At 43.9% G+C, this 19,186-nt stretch overlaps 1 pseudogene; it reads left to right on the forward strand.

Annotated features, from left to right (window-relative positions):
* Positions 1-18,498, forward strand: part of LOC112323148 (14-3-3 protein beta/alpha-like) — a 78,604-nt pseudogene extending 60,106 nt beyond the window's left edge.
* The last annotated feature ends 688 nt before the right edge of the window (positions 18,499-19,186 follow it).

A 19,186-nucleotide genomic window follows, 5' to 3' on the forward strand; every position in this document is an offset into this window, starting at 1 on the left:
GGCCTAGCACAGACTATTTGTTGAAAGTATTGGCCCAACCTCCACCCTCCCCTGCCCTGCCTCATGCCCTGGGAGGCTGATCTGAATGAACTGCATCCCTCAGTCCCATCAGACCTCCAGCTCTCACTGGCTTTGGCCCAAGGGAGGCAGTGATAGGAGCTGGGAGGGTGGAGGAGGGAGATCTGGGTGTTGTTCCCTCCCCACATATGGGCTGCCATTGTCAGTGAGTGTACTCTTCCCCCACCTTTGCGTTTCTGAGCAGCTTCCAGCAACACACTTACATTGACTTCCCCTGGTGGGCAATACCTGAACTGGGTGCCCCCTTTTCACTCACATCTTGGTAAAGAGCCCGATTAAAGCCTCCCTAGTTCCACTTGGACTGTGCCATTGCTTTCTGCCAAAACCCTGAGGTACCTGAGGAGTGATTTTGCTCTTGCCCCTTTCTCCATCCTTTCTCCGGGTTAGCCATCCTGGTTCTGTGGCTGACTCATGCTGCCAGCATCTCTGTCCACCCAGATCGGCCCTGTTCTGGTCTTTCCTGATGTACAGGTCTGCTCATAGTAGCTCTGCCTGAAAATGGGAAAAGTTGAGTCCTGGGGGTAGAGTGCAATATTGCATTTTTCTACTATTCTTAACCCTACCATTTCTGGCCTAATTGCTATTGCCTCAAACCAGGATGCCCAGGCACTATGGGCAACATTCTCCAGTGTGACTCCCCACTTTTCACAGGCACGCTCTGTGATGCCATCTGCTCAGTGCTGGGAAGTTCAGACCCATAACAGCTGTCCAGCTGGTTCCAGAGGCCTTCAGCATTCTCCCAGGTTCTCATGGCTTCTATGACTGTGTCCACTTCCTCATCTTTTAACCTCCCCTTGGCGACACTCGTGGTTTGAAGTCTCTGTTTATAATAAAGTTCCTGCTGCATCTAAGTTACAATGCCAGCCACATACAGAAACCAGGTATCTTCTAACCCTTGATAATAACTGGCCTTTGGAAACCCCTGCATGGTTTGGAGCACTGGAGCTGGGGGAGAAGTGAAGACAAGAGCACCATGCCCATGCAAGTGTCTCAGCTCATGGTGGGTGTGGTGGGGTGTCATGGCCATTGGACTCTGATGGACCTGGTTCTACTGGACGCTGTACCACCCACTGGGTTGCCCCAGGCATATAGCTGGGGAGCACAGAGTCAGCACTGATCCCTTGGACTGAATGCTGGATTATTCCTGAACCTTGGGTTTTTCATCTGAGCTAAGAAATGAGTTAAGCATGTTTACCACAGAGGATTGTTGGGGGGGGGGGCAAATGATTAGAATCATGTAGCCATATGACATTACAGTCAACAACAAACCACATATAGGACAGTGGTCCCATAAGATTATAATGGTCCCAATAAGATTATAATGGTGATGGGAAAATTCCCATCACCTAGTGACATCATAGCCATCCTAATGTGGTAATGCAACCTATTGCTCAGGTGTTTGTGGTGATGCTGATGTAAAGAGACCTACTGCCCAGCCAGTTCTATGCAAGTACAGCACATACAATTACAGTAGTGGGCTATATACCGTCTAGGTTTGTGTACGTGCCTCTGTAATGTTTGCACAATGACAAAATTGCCTGATGACACATTTCTCAGACTGTATCCCATTGTTAAGCAGCTCAGGACTATACCTGAGGATGCATGTAAGACCTTAACTTGGCACTTAGTAAATACTCATAACAGCCAGTTCCCCTTCTTCCCTTTTCATGATTGCAAATGTTCTCAGGTTCTTTCTCTGTGGATGCCGGCCAAGTTTCCATATGGACATTCAGGTCCACTGGGAGAGGAGCTAGCCCTACCCCAGGTGCAGTGAGCCCACAGCCACAGAGGTTAAACACATGCTACTTACCAAACAGCACATCCAACGCAGCTCTGTCGCCATGGACAACAATGACCCTCCTGTTAATTGAAACACTGCTGTACCATCTCTTTCACAATGGAAAGGGGAACATGTTCTACTGAGGAGTGGATATGAAAGGATTCACGCATTGTGCCACCCCGAGCAACAAACGTGAATGCCAGTGCTGCCAGAGGAAGCATGTTGAGATCAGCATGCTAGCCAGGTGGCCTCATCTTCAGCCCCTTGCTAGCTGGTCTGGGAACATCCCAGGATACTGCTACTGCAGAAATTTGGAGGAGGCTCATAGAGCCCAGAGCTTGACCTCTTAAATGGCCAGGTGGCTGGGTCTTTACCTCCCAGTCTTGGGCCGCACTGATGTGTTCTAACTCTAGCCCTGTGGCTCCCCATGCTCCACAGCATGCAGGGAGGGAAGACGGCTACTCCTCAGGCTGAATCAGGGAAAGTCATCCAACTTCAGAGAAACAGCTGGTTCCAGACATACAGCTGGGCAGGGCAGAGCACACTGAGGAGTAGTTCTGACAAATGCGTAGCCTTAGGAATTCTAAAATAGAAAAAAAGAGTCCCCTCAAAGTGAAAAGCACAGTGACAGGGACCTCAAGCTGAGGTCAAGACCCGAATGTCAGGCAGACAGGGTCTCCCTGGGACAACCTGTGAAGGTGCTGACAGGGAAGCAGTGCTGTGCTTTCAAGAAGGGGATAAGTAGCCCTGGAGGGGGTGGGGCTTGGGGGCACCCAGCCTCCAGGTGGGAGTCAGGCAGAGGGTATTGTAGTAGGGGGATTGAGGGGCTACATGGGGCCAATGTTCTAAACCCCAAAGGCAGTATTGAGGCCATAATAAGAGTGGTAGGGATGGGAGAGCAAGGACTTGAGCAACATGGCTTGTCTGTAAGACAAGACCACAGGGTGTCTCTTCCTGGTTCTAGAGGCTGAAGAAAGAGGGAACCCCTGCATGGCCCCAGATTCTGGTGCGGGTAATATGCACCTCTTGGAGAAGGCATGGGGAGCAGGGCCTGAGGGCATGAGACAGACTGAAGCTGGGAAGGGGAGTGACTTCCTTCTCTGGTTCACTCCTGCTGTCCAAGCCTGCTGAAAAGAAGGATGTCAGAGGGGCAGGGGGCCCAGCTCATCATTGGACAGTTTGGGAGAAGGGATGGTGAAGGCCAAGACGAGTAAAGATGCCTCATACCTGCCTTCTGCTTCCCAGGGGCCTGCAGGGCAAGGGTTGGCATGGAGACCGTTCTAGCTACACTAGTGGCAAGGAGTAATTTTGCGTCAAGAACACTCCCAGGATGGGGGGGAGGCTGTGCTGTGGAGGAGGCAGGTCAGCCAATGGGAAGATGGGCCCACGCTCTTCTGGGATGCAGCCCCCGGGCTTTGAGGAGGCCCTCCCCTGCTCACCTTCACAGCCGAAAAAAGAAACATTTGTAGAAATCAGAACACTCTTGTGAAAATCAGTAGTTCCTGATCAGAAATGGTCAGAAAGAAGCTCCTACCTAAATAGTCAACATCAGGAATAAATTTACAAACCAAAACCACAGTTAGTCAATGTGCTGATGAACTTGAGGTTGAACTCTAGTTTAGTTGTCTTTGGCTGTGAACAAATAACAAATAAGCAAGTGTCTCAGATCTATGGGCTTGGTGTGTTCCTAGAAGATTTTGTTTGAAATCACATTACTTTGTAATTATACACATTCTTTCCAAATGTCTATTATGTGTTTGAAAATTTATCCCAGTTTAAGAAAGAAAGACTGGGACCTTATTTCATTGAAAATATAAACATTGAGAAGTGGATTAACCCTTTAAAACCCAAACATTTAAAGGGGAAGTTGTGATTTCTTTAAGTAAAATGACTTATAAGGCAGGATTTCAGCCCTAAGAGGCAGAGCAGGAGTTCAGAATCTGGCACTTGGAGCTAGAACCTGGGAAGGGAGTGTTTCTTACCTGATACTTGATCCTTTAACTTCATTTTCTATTTCCTAAAGTAAAAACATTCTTTTAAAACGCCAGCCTTTTAGCAACTCTTTTCTGAGTGTTTATCTTTTGGGCTATTAATTGTCCATTTATTTAGCAAACCTACTTCCCTGGGACTGACAGATCTGTTTAATATTCCTCTTGTAGATAGAGCTTTCTTTACAAAAATGTTATTAGGTGCCTGTTCCAAGGACCATTACCTAGATATTTTTTCCTCTGCAGCAAATATCTGATAATGGGTTTTTCTTAATCTGTACTTCTTTTTTTCTCCATGTATTTCCAGTGCCTTTTTCGTCTCTGTTTCTTAAGTGTTGTGGGGGCAGGAAGTTCAAGGGCATCAGGGATGGTGTGGGAGGAAAGTGGTACCAAGGACTGACATTCATCAGAGGATTGTGGCTCCGATTCCCACAGCCCCAGGTTCCTGTGACCTTTGAGAGGACCTCCTAGGGTGCATTAAGCCTGTGCCTGGAGAGCACCCTACACAGAGCCATGGCACCCTACTGGTCAGGTGTAAGGTCCCAGCTGAGCACCAGCCACCATCTACCAGAAGAGCAGGGGCAGGCGACCAGGGGGGCAATGAGACCTGAGCCAGTCTGGGGGTGGGGATGCCCCACAAGCAGCTCCCACTGGGGACACCAAGTCTTCACCCAGAGTTCAAAGGCCTGAGAGAAGTCATTCCAGCACTGGTTTGTTCTTAGTCTTGGTGCTGGGATGAATCACCACTCCCTCTTTGCCTTCCACTTTTAAAATGAATGTATGAGTAATACTCTTAATATTTTCCATTTAAAAAGAAATTCAGAAAGTTAAGACAGACTGTGGGCTGTTGTGTGGTTTTCAGCAGATTTTTTTTCTTAAAAAACCCCAAATATATATAGTTACATCCTTTTCTTTCTGTCTCTCTCTGTCTCTCTCTCTCTCACACACACACAGACACATCAGAGATAAGTACTTCCAATATCAAACTTTAATCTGGTCACATGGGAGGACAAGAAAAATACTGTATTGATGTTTTTGAACAAGATTCCTTTGGAGGAAAAAGAAGACAAGAAAAAAAAGTGTGTGGAAGTTTTAGCTTTTCCTAAACTGCTGAAAGACCCAATACTTAATTTTCTCTCTTGAAAATTTTCTGGAGCACTGGAAATATAAAATATGAAAGAGCAGAACAGAATTTTTCTGTGGTGAAATAAATCAGGCTACAAGGCTGTGTGCATGTGTGTGTGTGTATGTGTGTGTGTGTGTGAGAGAGAGAGAGAGAGAGAGAGAGAGAGCACCCCTCCCATTCTGAGACTCTAACACTCATTGTCAACAGCCCAAACTACTACTGACAATCACGTTGGCTATGAAGCTCCATCATTCATCACTTCATACTATTTTTGCTTGTGTTTTTCAGGACGGTTGACAGTACTAAGTCCATGGCATCCTTTTGCTGTTGTTTATGGGATCGAGGAGAGGGTGGAATGTGGGGGTAGAGCCGCCCTCAGTATGTAAATCTGAGCCCTGCCTTTTCTCAGGGCTGCTAGCTTGAGGAGCATGTGGGTTGTGATCCTTTTGTTCCTTTGGAAGAAAAAAATGTTCTCTGGGTAAAAATTGTATTTTTAAAGTCTTTTAAAAATCAAAATGCCACATTAGAGCTGATGACAAGGGAAGCTGTTCCCTTGGGTGGCACTTGTGAGTAACTGAGTTGGGAAGGCTTGCATTCTCCCTGTACCCCTCCTTCTCCAGGCATCTACCCTGCTCAGGGTTCCCTTCAGCAACAACACTTGGGGAATGAACCCAAGACACCCACTTCTTTCTCCTCTCATTTGCCTTTAGGGTCTCAAGGAAGTTCCCTCGCTCAGATGTTTAACTGGATGAGGGGAGACAGTGTCTGAGCCTCACAGGACTCAGCTCCCTCACATCTGCTCCTGCTCCTCAAAATGCCCCTCACTGCCTCCTCCATTGCTCTTTGGAGTCTCTGCTCCTATTTGGTCTCCTCTGATTTCAATTCAGAATTCCAAACCTTTTTATTACACCTCCCTATTCCTAGTTTACAGGTGTTGTGTGCCTTCTTTTCAGCAACATCATCTTCCTCATCGGAATATGGCATTTTACAAAGAATTTCAGCTCCATCTGGGAAAGCAGGCATATCCAGGAAAAAGCCCCTTTCTCTATTATTCTGGAGCAGGAAGTACCTGAAGCACTGGGGCTGGGTCTATCCCTTCTTTGACCTCCAAAACACTTATTTCTTCCTTTATGATACTTCACTTTGAGGCAGGAACTGGCTCTTACATTGAGGTAGGATAGAAATAAGTTAGGAAAACATCCCTTTAGGTGGAATGAGGAAGTAGGAGTGGACATCACAGGCTGATAAACAGTTGGGTCCTCTCACCAGAGCCCCTACTTCCTCATGTGACCAAAGGGAAACAGTTCATGGCAGGAAACTCCTGCAGTGGTCACAAAAGTAACCAACAAGGACTGGCTAACACCAGATCAATCCAGGATGGAGGAAAAATTGACCAGAAAACACCCCAAAGCTCATTAGACCATTGTTATAATGAAAACTGACAGCACAAGAGGAAGGGAGGGCCTGGGGAGGATGAACACCATGACACTTCTGGAATGGACCATACTAGAAACAAGACCCCATCCCCAAGGTGGAGTCAGAATTTGGTGCCATAAAGTTTAGAAACAATTTGCCCTTGGAAATACTTAAAATCCCAAGGACGGACTGACCCAGTGCACAACTCACTCATGAGTTCGCTCATGTTCACCTGGACATGTACTTCCTCTTCTTTCACCATGGAGCCCAGTGAGACTTGCAACCAGGGAACATCGGGTGGCAGCAGCTCTTCCTGGGCTCACCCTCTGATCCTGTCTCTGGGAACCCGCATCCTAGCCTCTTTTTCTCTACATAAATAAAACTCACTTTTGCTCTCACTTACACTCATTCTTGAATTTTTTCTTGCACGAGTCAGGAAACTAGAGGTCCCAGACCATGCAAGGGGAGGGCCACCCTAGCTCAGAACTGGTCAGGTGACAATCAATAAAAATAAAAACTTCTGGTGGTTCCTAAGAACCTCTCCTCTGCACAGCCTTGGGTCCTGGTTTATTCCCACAGTGCTTGGCTCAGTCCCTGTGTAGCCTGGGTGCTCAACCAGGGGACTGCTCCTCACTCCTAACTTTGGAGGAAGGAGAATGGGGACCGTGCTCTCAAAACCCAGTCTTGTTATTTTAGAGGGTCCCGCTTATAAATAAAATCAGTAATAACTACATTCAGAGCTCTTGTAATCCAACCCTTCTTCGTTTTGCAGATGAGGAAAATGAGACTCAGAGATCTGAGGTACTGCTCAACATGAAGTTAGTTGGTCTAAGAGAGGGTGCTAGAAGGCAGATATCTGGTTCTTTGCTCATGGGTCTGTCTACCAGGCCACCATGCCTCCACCACAGTGTGTTAAGACAAAAGCCATTGGGTCACTTCAAACATCTTTTTGTGAGAATTGTCTAAAGGGCTTAATTGAACTCCTTTACAAAGGAAAATATCAATATGCACATATAGGTGTATTTTTAACAACTTTAAACTGAGTGTGACAGCATGCAGGATTTGTTTGGAGACCACGGGCTCTACCTCCTTTGAGTTACTAAGAAGGGGACCCAGGGACTGCTTAGAGCCACAGTGGAGCTGGGACTGTCCATGTCTTGTTCTCAACTTCACTGGCTCCCGAAAATGGCCCTGAAAATTCAAAATAAACTTCTTTTTCTATTGTATGATTCAGAATGGATGGGGTTTCTTTAATAATAGTCCCCCTTTTAATGCATCTTGAGTATTCAGTTCCACAGCCATTCATCACGCACCCACTGTGTGTGGGCATGGGTGCGCTGCTGTGAGGTGATGGCCTGCAGCCCTGTCTGCTCACAGCTGGATGTGGGAGCCCACTTTCAAACTGGGTGCAACATTTAGGACTGCCTGTGGCCATATCCCTTGTCCTGGTCTTCAGTTTTGAATGATGGCCAGCCTGCTAAAGTTTACAACTATTGACCAGAATTGGGTGAGGGATCATCATTTTCATTTCTGGACTTGGTCAGCAGATTCTGCTGCAGGCAGAAGCTGACCCTCTGAGTATCTCCCTCCACTCTGTCTCTGAGTCACTTGGGGAGAAATATTAGTGAATATTGCTTACAGGCTTGACGTCCTTACACATAAAAGAAATGCCAATGGCCTGTGGAGTTTCTAAGTCTGAATATGAAAGACCCAGAGTGACTTAGGGAACAGGCTTGGAGCACCCCTGTGGTGGGCAGAACATGTGAGCAGCAGGAGCACTGGAGTGTGGGTGGCCAGGACAGAGCAGCAGGAACTGGAGCACCGTGAGGGAGAGGCTGGGAGGGACACCAAAGGGATGTCACCAAAACTGAATAGCTAAACACCTAAGCCCTTTATGGTCCCCAGAGAGGTGGGACCTGAAGAGAAGGGAGCAGGGCAAACATGTATGACTGTCTTTGATGTAGTTAGTACTTATGCACAGGACCAGCCTTGGCCATCAATCTTCTTCTGTCGATGTTATCTGGCTCAGATACGGTCCCAGTTGTCTGCCATCCTAGTACTTATTGTGCGCTTCTGCCATGGCTACCAAAGCATATGAGACACTTTTCAAAGGCCACACAGCATGATGGCTCACCCTCCATCAGAAGAAGCACATGGTAACATCAACCTTCCTGCTCCGAGGTGAATGGTGACAGTCACTCCCCGCTTTGTATGGTGTTCCAGGGAATACCTGCCATGTCCACCTGTACCACCTCATTCCCTCCCCGCAACTCATTTGAGAAGCAGGTCTGGAGCAGTGGAATGAGCTCAGGACTTTGGAACCAGACCACTCTAGCTCTAAATCCCAAGCCTGACAGTTACTCTATGTTACATTGGTTAAAAAAAACTAATGAGTCAAAATTTCTTCCTGAGGAAAATGGGGATTATATATAACACCTTACCAGGAAAAAGAGGGCTTTGGGACACATATGAAGTTTGGGGGCAAATTAGAACAAGATGCCTTTACTTCAAGACCTTTCATTTCCATTTGTCAGAAAGTAACTATAACCTGCGATGACCATGATGTGAACGCTGCCCCTGAGATAGGGTCCCTGTGTGGTCCCAGGGATACTTCTGGCCTAGGATGGCATTGAGACACTTTGTGAAGTGTCAGGCACATGTGGGCCCTCAGCTGTCACCAGGCAGAGAACTCTTGTCCCCAGTCTGTCTCAGGAGGAAATCTGAGATGACAGGTAGGGCCAGGACTGAGCCCCAAGTCTGCTGACTTCTCCAATTCCCTTTCCTTTGTGCTTTAAATTTGCCTCCAGAAAATATTCCTATCTTTTAACAGAACACTCAGCTATTTCTCTAAGCTGAAATACTGCATTTTTTGGAGAGGAAATACAAGTATGATTCTAAACACACAATCAGGAATATGGTAAACGAGCTCAAAATGGGGCTCCCAAACAGCCAGATTCTGCCCACTCCATAGTAATCTTGATGGAATGACTCAGCCACTGGTGATTCAGCTCCCTTATATGTAAAATGGAACAATACTTTTCTTTCTTGCAGAGATATTATCACATGGGGTTTATGAGTTTTTCAAAGAACATTGAGTGAGAGCCAAAGATATATGGCATAAAGCACCATAGAACAGCAGGTTAGCATTGCGGTTGTTATGAAAGAAGCCTCAGTGGACATGTAAAATCATTCTGAAGTTCTCTTTCAAAGAACCCTATCTATGGAAATAATTAAATTTGCCCAGGGAGTAAGTATAAAGGGCATGTAATGCTTCATTCATTCAGCCATTCAACAATTTTTCATTGAGATTCTTCTATGTGCCCAGCAATGGGGGTGTAGTGATGAACAAGAAACACACAGACATTTTCTCTAGGAGCTTACAGACTAGTGGGCATGTAGAAGGGGACCCAGAAAAATCAGATGGGAAAGTCCCAACATTATTGGGAGTAACAGAGAGCAAGACTCATTTGTTTGAGCCCCGTTTCCCTTTTTATCTTGGTCTTCTCGCTGTTCACGGAGTAAGTTATAACGAGCATCTGTTGTTTTGTCTGCCATACATGCAACCCCTCTGTGGCAAAGCATCTGGCCAGTGACCATTCTCTACTCCCAGTCCATGGGATTGGGGACTGGGATGGGGACACCCCACTCCTGGGATCCACAGTGTGGACACATGTCCCAAAGTGGACCAAATACGCTCTTCATGTGCCTGGCCACATGGACTGGTGAAGAGATAGGGTTTCCAGACAAATTATAGAATGCTTACTTAATTTGATTCAAAGTTAAATTTGGATTTTAGGTAAATAATTTCTTGTATATGTCCTCCAAATTATATGGAATATACTCATACTAAGAAATTATTCATTGTTTATCTTAAATTCCAATTTAATGGGCCTTTCTGTATTTTTATTAACTAATCTGGCAAGCCTATTCAGGGGGCCATTGAGAGCCCTTCCTGGGACCATTCTGGAATTATTAGCAAAAACCCCCAAAAACAAAAACAAAATCACTCTATCCCTACCAGACTCATGATAGTTGTTACCCATCTCTGGGAGAGCCTTCCTGAGGAAGGACATGGCAGCTAAGCAGAGCTGAGAGACGGGAAGAAACATGCCTGCAATATCTTTAGAGTCTCTGGATCTAGCTGTCCTGATAGAGCCCTGGCCTTTCCAGTCAGGTGAGCCAATATCATCCTTTTGCCCCTTGTACTTGTCCTGAACATACATTCTCAGTGTTGTACTGCTGCTCTAATTTCCCCAATTTTAAAGGACTTTCTTTCTCTCTATCAAAATCTTTCCCATTCCTCAAAGAAGTCCACTCAATTTTAATCTCTCCAGAAATCATTCTCAGACTTTCCAAAAAGACTGTCCCCCATGTTTACAGGATCATACAGATGAGTTGTTTTCTATCCTGAAAAATAATATGTCTAGTCCAGAGACTTCACTTAGTTAAAGCCCTTGATGTTCGTTCCCTGGGCTTCAGCTCTCTCAGTGTCACATGAAGCCTGATAGTGTCCCAGAGTGGATTTATGTAACAGATGTGAGCAAAAGTAAGGGGCGGTGACTAGGAGTAATCATGGTCTCTCTTGAAGTGGCAGCACATTTTGTAAACCTCCTTGTGTGTGGAATCAGGAGCTTAGGCTTTGAGTCAAGAAGCTGTCACTGACTACCTCCCTGCCCTAGACGTCTGAGCACTCGTGTGAGGACTTGGGCAGGTACCCTTAGTACTTGTCGTGAATATTCCTGTGGGGACTTGTGTAAGTATTCATTGAGAGTACTCATGTGGGTACTCTCATCTTCTATTTTCCCATCAGTGAAGTACTGAGTTGTACAACATCTAACATATGTTTCCAAGTCCATGGTTTAATGATGCAAAATCATGCTGGTAGATCCAAGGATTTCATGAAAAGAAAGCACATCTGAATTTCTGGAGGTGGGGTTATTTTACAAAGTTTTCTTGATCCCTTTAGGATACATGTGAGAAACAGAGAAAGGGAAATTCAGTCATAGTAACAGAAGATTGGCATTCCTCTCTACAGAGACAGGCATTCTTAAATGCAAGATGTGGCCTGTAGCAAGGCTGTTTTGTCATCCTGGACTTTCTTACCAACTTTTAGGTGACACAGACCTGGGAGGAAGGGCCAAATGTCAGAGGGTACCAACAAGATTTAAACTAATTTAATATTCTGAATGATGGTTTTAAGTTCAATCAGTCTGTCTATCTACCCATTCACCCATCCATCCATCATCCATCTATTTATTTATCCCTTTATCATCCATCTTATCTATCATTTATCTATTGTCTGTCTATCTGTCTATCTATCTATCTATCTATCTACCTGCCTATCCATCTGTCTAAAAGATCAATATCCAGCAGGTTAAAAAATGTCAGCCACTCAAATGCACAATAACAATGTGGTTCATGTGAAAAAGATAAGGAAGGTCTGGTTTATGACAAACTGAATACATATCATCAGTAATAGTCCAAAAGCAAATGCAATGCTTGTTTGTATATCAGCTGGGAGTGCCTCATTCAAAGGGCAGAAGAACTTCTTGTGCTCAACACGGCTGCCCCAAACCCCACCCTTTGTAATACTGGGACTTATCTTGAGCAGATCAGAATGTGATAGAAAAGGTCTAGAAATTACCCATTAATTTTCTCATTCATATATACATATCTTTGTTATCTCAGCAAACACATTCAGCCTTAATAGACAGTGGCCTCAAATTCTTTTTGAAAAGTCCATAAAGTGAAGTTGGTCCGATAGCTGTGGGCTATTGTTAAGCTGATGAACCAAAGTGGGAATTCCAGGTCTCCGTGGGAGCTGCGAGAGGAGTGCTGGGAGTGAAGGTGGCGCAAAGGGAAGGGCACTTGCGGAGAGCAGTGAGTTAATCACACTCAGTTCCTGGCCCTGCTGCCTCTCCTTGTTTGCTGATTCTTTATTTCCTCCTCTTGTTTTCCCTCACCCAGGAGGCAATCATTGGAATGGGTTTAATGTGTTTTCTTTGATTTGTATGAGTTCTTGAAGAGCAAGGGTTGCTGCTTTGTCTACACTTTCACATAAGCAGTGTCGTACTAGTATCTGATTCTCTTTCTTGCTTTCTTCCTTCAGTTCTAAGTGGTGAGAACTAACCAGGTTGTTGAGTGTATAACCAACCCTCATTATTTGTGGATTCTGTATTTGCAAATTCATCCACTCACTAAAATTTATGTATGACCTCCAAATCAATACTCAAGGAGCCTTTGTTGTCATTCACATACTTACTCAGAGCAGTGATAAATTTGAGTAACTACTCGTGTGTTGTCAACTGAGAAGGACCAAGGTAACACTCTGCTTTCTTGTTCCAGTTCTCGGATGATAAATAAGCGACCATTTTGCAGCTGTTTAAAATGACACCCAAGGCTTGGTGCTGAAGTGCTGTCTTGTGTTCCTAAGTGTACATAGTCTGCCATGTGCCTTCCAGTAAAACCTGCTAGATGAGCTTCCTTCAGGCATGTGTTACAGTGCTGTTGGCAATGAGTTCCATGTTAATGGCTCAACAATACAGATTGAATAGGTGTCTTAAATGAAAAAACACATAACATAAGGGTACATATTGATGATTCGACAAAAATGTTGTGACCAGGGACTTGTAGGAACCTAATCCTATATCTTCTTCCCCTGGGAGCAATGGTCCAATATTCCCTAATTCAGTAATTTCTATGACTTTATAGAACAGAATGACTGCAATTAATAAGAATCAATTGTATTTCTGCTTCATAGCTTCTCACTGCTTCATAGTATTCCATACCACCCTTTATTTCTCTACTCCCCTCGGTGAGGGAGTGCCTCCAGTCAAGGCTATGACAAGGATCTTCACGTATCTTCCCTCAGAGACCAGTGTGAGAGTTTCTCTGGAGGCATTCCCAGAATGGACTTCTGGGTCTAGGGTAAGTGAATTTGACCAAGAACTGCTGGGTGGCTCTAAGTAAGGGCTGCCCTCATTGGCACTCCCGCCAGCATCACAGGAGGGTCCTGTATCCCCTCAGCCCAGCCATGACCTGCTGTCATCCAACTTGCAGTTCAGTGGGGATAAAGTCATAGCTTATTATAGTTTTTATTTTATATTTGTAATTAAAGGAGTAACAGCATTTCTTTATTTGCTTATCATTTGGCTTTCCTCTTTTGTGAATCACCTATTCATCATTTTTTTGCCCATTTACCTATTGTTTTTTTAAAAAATTAATTTGTAAAATTTCCCTGTATAATTTCTATATTTGAACCATGTCAGGTTTAGACACTTTAAATATATTGTCCTGAGTTGTCATTTGTCTTTATACTGTGTCTATGACTTTTTCATTAAGTGGAAATTTTTAATGTTGACGTAGGGAATATAACTTTGAATGTGTGGATGATGTCTAGCTGGGAAGTCATCTAAGAGTGAGTTTCCATATGAAGGCTCATGTCATTTAAAGAAAGAGTAAAGGCAATTGAAATTGTTTGGGTGGGTGGGGGATGATAACATATAAATGGCAGGATAGCTACTGTATTTTGCCATGTATTATGTGCACTTTTTTGTCCAAATTTTGGAGGGAAAAATAAGGATGTGCATTATACATGGGTAATACTAATTCTGTATCTATATAAATGTCTTTAATTCTTTTACTTATGCTTATGTGTTAAAAGTGTAACTCCAAAAAGCAATAACGATATCTGTATGCAAAATAATACCCCGGAATATGATAATCTGTTTTGTTTCTAAATATAAATAAATAAAACTTGAATTAAAAAATTAAAATGAAAGATTTTTTTCCTGAAAGTTTGGGCCCAAAACGTGGGTGTGCATTATACACCAGTAAAATATGATATTTTATCTGTAGAACTGTATGTCAAAGAACCTTTAAACTTAGTCCACTCCAAAGTAGCAAGGACTGCTCCTTGTTCTCTGAGATGGCCAAGCAGAGGCTGGATAAACATCAGGAATGCTGCATGGAACTCTGGCCTTAACTGGGGAGCTAGAGTCAAGGAGCACTATCAACTAGAAGAGTCTGTGAATGGCAAGGAGATTGTTCTTAAACAAGCAATTCATCATTTCAGCGCTAAGGCTCACTTGGCTAAGCTAGTCTTCCCAGTATCTGTCAATGTTTTCTCACTGTACTTCACTCCCGCCTCTTACCTACATGGGCACAACTTGTTAACAATATGGACATGGCATTAGGCAAGCCCATGCTTTGACTTCTTCCTCTTCTTTTTAAAACTCACAATTATAATTTAGACTTCCAAATGGCTTTCTTACTTACAGGTCTGAGATTGGAGACAAGTAAGAGGAAGAGGGAAGGTAAAGGGTTGAACATATCTCAGTGCAGTTATGAAATGGGCAAAAAGGGTAGTTTCCGTCTTTTATTCATCCTTTAATTCATTCATTTTATTATACATTGGTGAGTGCCACATTCATGTCAGACACTGGGCTCAGCACTGGAAGTACAAGAAGTGAGAAAAACAGCCACTGTCCTACCTTCATGGAACATAGACTCCACAGGGACAAACATCTATTTCCCACCAAATCTATAAAATTCTCACATTTCTACCTGTGTTCTCCCTTTAAAACTAGTGAAATGAGTAAGAAAAGTGGAAATTAGACATAAATAAAATACCACTTTCACCTGTTGCAAACATTTCATCTATTGACGAACATCAGAGGGTTGACAAATGCTCTGCAGGGGAGGCTGTGGGACAACAGGCATTCCCAGGTGTTGCTGCCGTGAATGCAGACTGGTCACATTCCTGCAGGGTGGGGGGTAGGGATGGGACTTGGCAGCGTTCAACTAAATGACATTTGCATTTAGCCCTTTGACCTCGCAATTCTATTCCTGGCAAAATCTGTTTAAGATAGGCCGGCAAAAATAAAATAAGATTTATGTACAAAAGTATTTGTCACGGTACTTGTTGTGATATCTGAAGACTAGAAAAACAACGCCAGTGTTCACCACTGCGGGACTAGTTGAAGAAACCTTGGCTTAGTCAAATCCATACAATGGAGAACCATGCATTATAAAAAATAAAATAAAATAAATAAATCAACAAAAATGAGGACCGCTGCTACATCCTACTATAGAGATCATTAACATATATTGTTAGAAAAAAGCAAACTGAAGAATAATGGGGGTAGCATGATACATTACATCTTAAAACATGGGAGAAATGTACATATACTTACTATTTAACATGTCTAATGTAAGGAGAGACCAAAACTAATAAAAATTGTTACCTATTTGGGAGGGAAGGAACAGGCGATGAGGAAGACAATATAAGGTGGATTATCTGAATGGACTTTATTTTATAGATTAGGCTTTGGTGCCATCTGAACGTCTTATAAGACAAAATTTAATCAAAAAAGAAAACTATAAGCGGAAGTGGAGCTGCAGCCACGCCGCGCTGACCCCGGAGTGGGCCTGGGCGGGAAGTTGACCCCTTGCCCTGCAGTCCTCCCACAAGATTGACAGCGGGTAAAAGGGAGCTGGTACAGAATGCCAGACTCCTGAGCAGGCTGAGCGCTATGATGATGCGGGCGCAGCCAGGAAAGCAGGCACGGAACAGGGACACGAACACTCCGGGGAAGAGAGAGACCTGTGCTCCGTAGCCTGCAAGAACGCCCCTCCTGGCGTGTCCTCTCCAGCACTGACTGAACTGAAAACGGAGGAAAGAAAAGCAGCAGCAGGTGGGCTGAGCACCGTGAGAACTGCGGGACAGTTGCAAAGATGTTCTGGAGGCGTTGGACAACTACCTCCGTCCCGATGCCGCACAAGCAGAAAGTGAGGTGTTCAACTTGAAAATGAAAGGAGATTATTTTAGATGTCATTCTGAGGTGGCATCTGGAGACAGTAAGCAAACCACTGTGGCAAAGTCTTGGCAGGCTTACCAGGAAATATTGAAAATTAGCAAGAAAAAAATGCAGCTTCCACACCCAGTTCAACTTGGCCTGGCACTGAGTTTCTCAGTCTTTTACTATGGAGTTCCAAACACTCCTGAGAAGGCAGCACGGTGGCAAAAACAGCATTGGATGAGCAATGGCTGAATTGAAAACAATGAATGGAGAGTCATACACAGACAGCATGCTGGGCGTGCAGTTGCATAGGGAGATCTCCCTCTGTGGGTGTGGAACACCAGGAAAACGAAGGAGAAGCAGGGCAGGGAGAGCACCAATATCTCTCGTGTTTTCTGATCTGTTCAAGGTCACTCTGTACCTTCCACATATATCCCTTTGAGCAATTAAAAAAAAGAATTGTATGTCAACTTTTTGATTTTTCACAGCCTCAGCCTAGCAAAAGTGGTCTATGGGCTAAATAGCTGGTATTTGTATCCCAAACTTAATTCGGTCACTAAATGCCATGGCAGCCTGAGGTTTTTCTTCTTAACATTGACAGGATTACTGGGTGTTTAATTTTTTCAAAAAAACTGACCACTGTGATAATGGGGTTTTGTAACTCAGCAGAACTCTTAGTGGTAGAGAAAAAATAGACCTCAATGATCTATAACTGTTGAAAAACTTTAATCTGATATGAAAACAGTCACTGAAATACAGGTCCATTGTAAAGTTGTACAGAAAGTTACCGAGCCCTGGCTGGGTGGCACAGTTGGGTGGAGTGCTGCTCCCTGCACCAAAAGGTTGAAGGTTCGACCTCCAGTTGGGGCACGTGTGGGAGGCCACCGATCGATGTTTCTCTCTCTCTCCCTTCTTCTCTCCCTCTAAAATCAAGAAACATGTCCTTGGGTAAGGATTTCAAAAAGGAGAGAAAATTATAGAGATTGTATTGTGATGCCGGGACTTGGCGGGAGACACCTATTATTTCGTATTTGTGTTTGATCACAAGTCTGCCTGTTGTTCAGGGCTTATAGACACTTGACCAAGTTCGGGCCATTGCCACTCAAAAGTTCATGACCTCAGATGTTCAGTGTCTTCCTCTGAGGAAACTCAAAGTCTAAAATTGAAATTCTTTGTGGCAGATAACTGGTTATAACACCATGAGAAGGTCCAGTGCTCATATAATCATATAACACTTGTGACTAAAACCCTGACCTATAACAAAGACACCGATCTGTGACTTGTGCTTTCGTCGTGGAATCTCTTTTTCTTTCAACCATGAACTAAAGAAGAAAGAAAGCCATGTATCTTATGAAGGGCCTTATCTATCTCCTGGGTACCTTGAAGAATAATGTTTTGCAGAGGTTGCCTTTCATATGAGGATCAGTCTAGGTTCTTCCTAGCTTGGGGCTTTTAAACTTTGAAATCTAAACACTCTTTCACACTCCTCTTTTTGGTTGTTGCTTTCTCCTCCCAACCCCTCTTTAAATTTAGGTCCTTCTGCTTCTTTACCTTTTTTTCTCTTGGAAGTCTATCTTTATTTGTCTTTTGTTCATGGTTTAATACTCTATGGGCAGGGATAGCGGGCCTGGAGGGGATAAGAAGTGAAACTGGGGAGCACTTTGGTGAGCAGGCCCGCTTCAAAGAGTCAAGAAGAGCTTCTAGCACCACAGCTCTGTCTTCTTCCAGTACTCAGCTCGGTTACTGCTGTTCAGTCACACCAAGAAATGAACCACAAAGCATTTTTAAATATCTGTGATTCTTCCTGCATTACAGCCAGCCCTGATAATGCTTGTTAGTACCTGTCACCAGGTCTCCCAACTGGACTCATCCAGCCAAGTTCACAGATGTGTTTAAACAAGGCCCTGTAATGCAGGGAAGTTGCACGGGGAACCCAGAGTACCCGAGCCTACCAGTGTCGCAGTATCTCCCCTCTCTCTTTAACATTCCACACAGCTGTAGTGTCCACCTGTTTGTCCATCTGCTGAAATGAGAAAAAAACATTCATGCACTGATGGAAACAAACCAAAAAAAGAAAAAAATATCCTTCCTTTCTAGCTGAACAAAAATGTGCAGTTAAATACTTGGCATTTGAAAATGCAGTGCTGAATGTGGAACGAGCCTGTCTGTATATCTGGTGGCTCTTTCTTGCTTTGTTTTTCCTTACCAGTATTTGGCCTCATGTTTGCAGCTGTGGTGGTTATATTGCCTAGCAAGCACACCCATGGTTGTGAAAACTGTATAGCAAAAACGAAAATCCAGATGTACTAGATTTGTGTACATCTTTTAAACAGTTCTCATTTCTACCTTACACGGAATGATCAGGAAATGTGTAAAAATTCAAAAGTGAAATAAAAGGTTTATCAGTTAATAAAAGAAAACTATACTTCCCAAAAATGTTGAAAGAAAAATAAAACAATGCAAATGTATATAAATGTAGTGGCTTAAGCACATGTAGAGAAATTATTTCAGATGACTTGAAAAGCTAGTAATTAGATCGTGCATCTTTTGCAGGATATCTATTCAGGTGCTCCTCAGATTACGCTGGGGTTATGTCCTGATAAGCCATTATAAGTTGAAAATACTGTAAGTTAAAAATGCATTTAATACACCTAACCTACTGAGGAGCATCAGAGCTTATCCTAGCCTACCTCAAATAAGCTCAGAACACAGTATCAAAAAACACTGTGCACACAGTCTACTGTAGAGTACCGGTTCTTTACCCTCACGTCTGAGGGGAACTGTGGCTCGTTGTCCTTGCACAGCGTCACGAGTATCTCACCACATATCATTAGGCTGGGAAAAGATCAAGTTCAAAACTTGAAGTACGGCTTCTACTAAATGCATATTGCTTTCCCACCATCATAAAGTTGAAATATCTCAAGTCAAATCATCATAAGCTGGGGAACACCATCTGTATGTCCCAAAGACTAAGAGGGTTGCAGAGAAAACTTAAACT

Source organism: Desmodus rotundus, chromosome 3, assembly GCF_022682495.2.
Source record: "Desmodus rotundus isolate HL8 chromosome 3, HLdesRot8A.1, whole genome shotgun sequence".
NCBI lineage: Eukaryota > Metazoa > Chordata > Mammalia > Chiroptera > Phyllostomidae > Desmodus > Desmodus rotundus.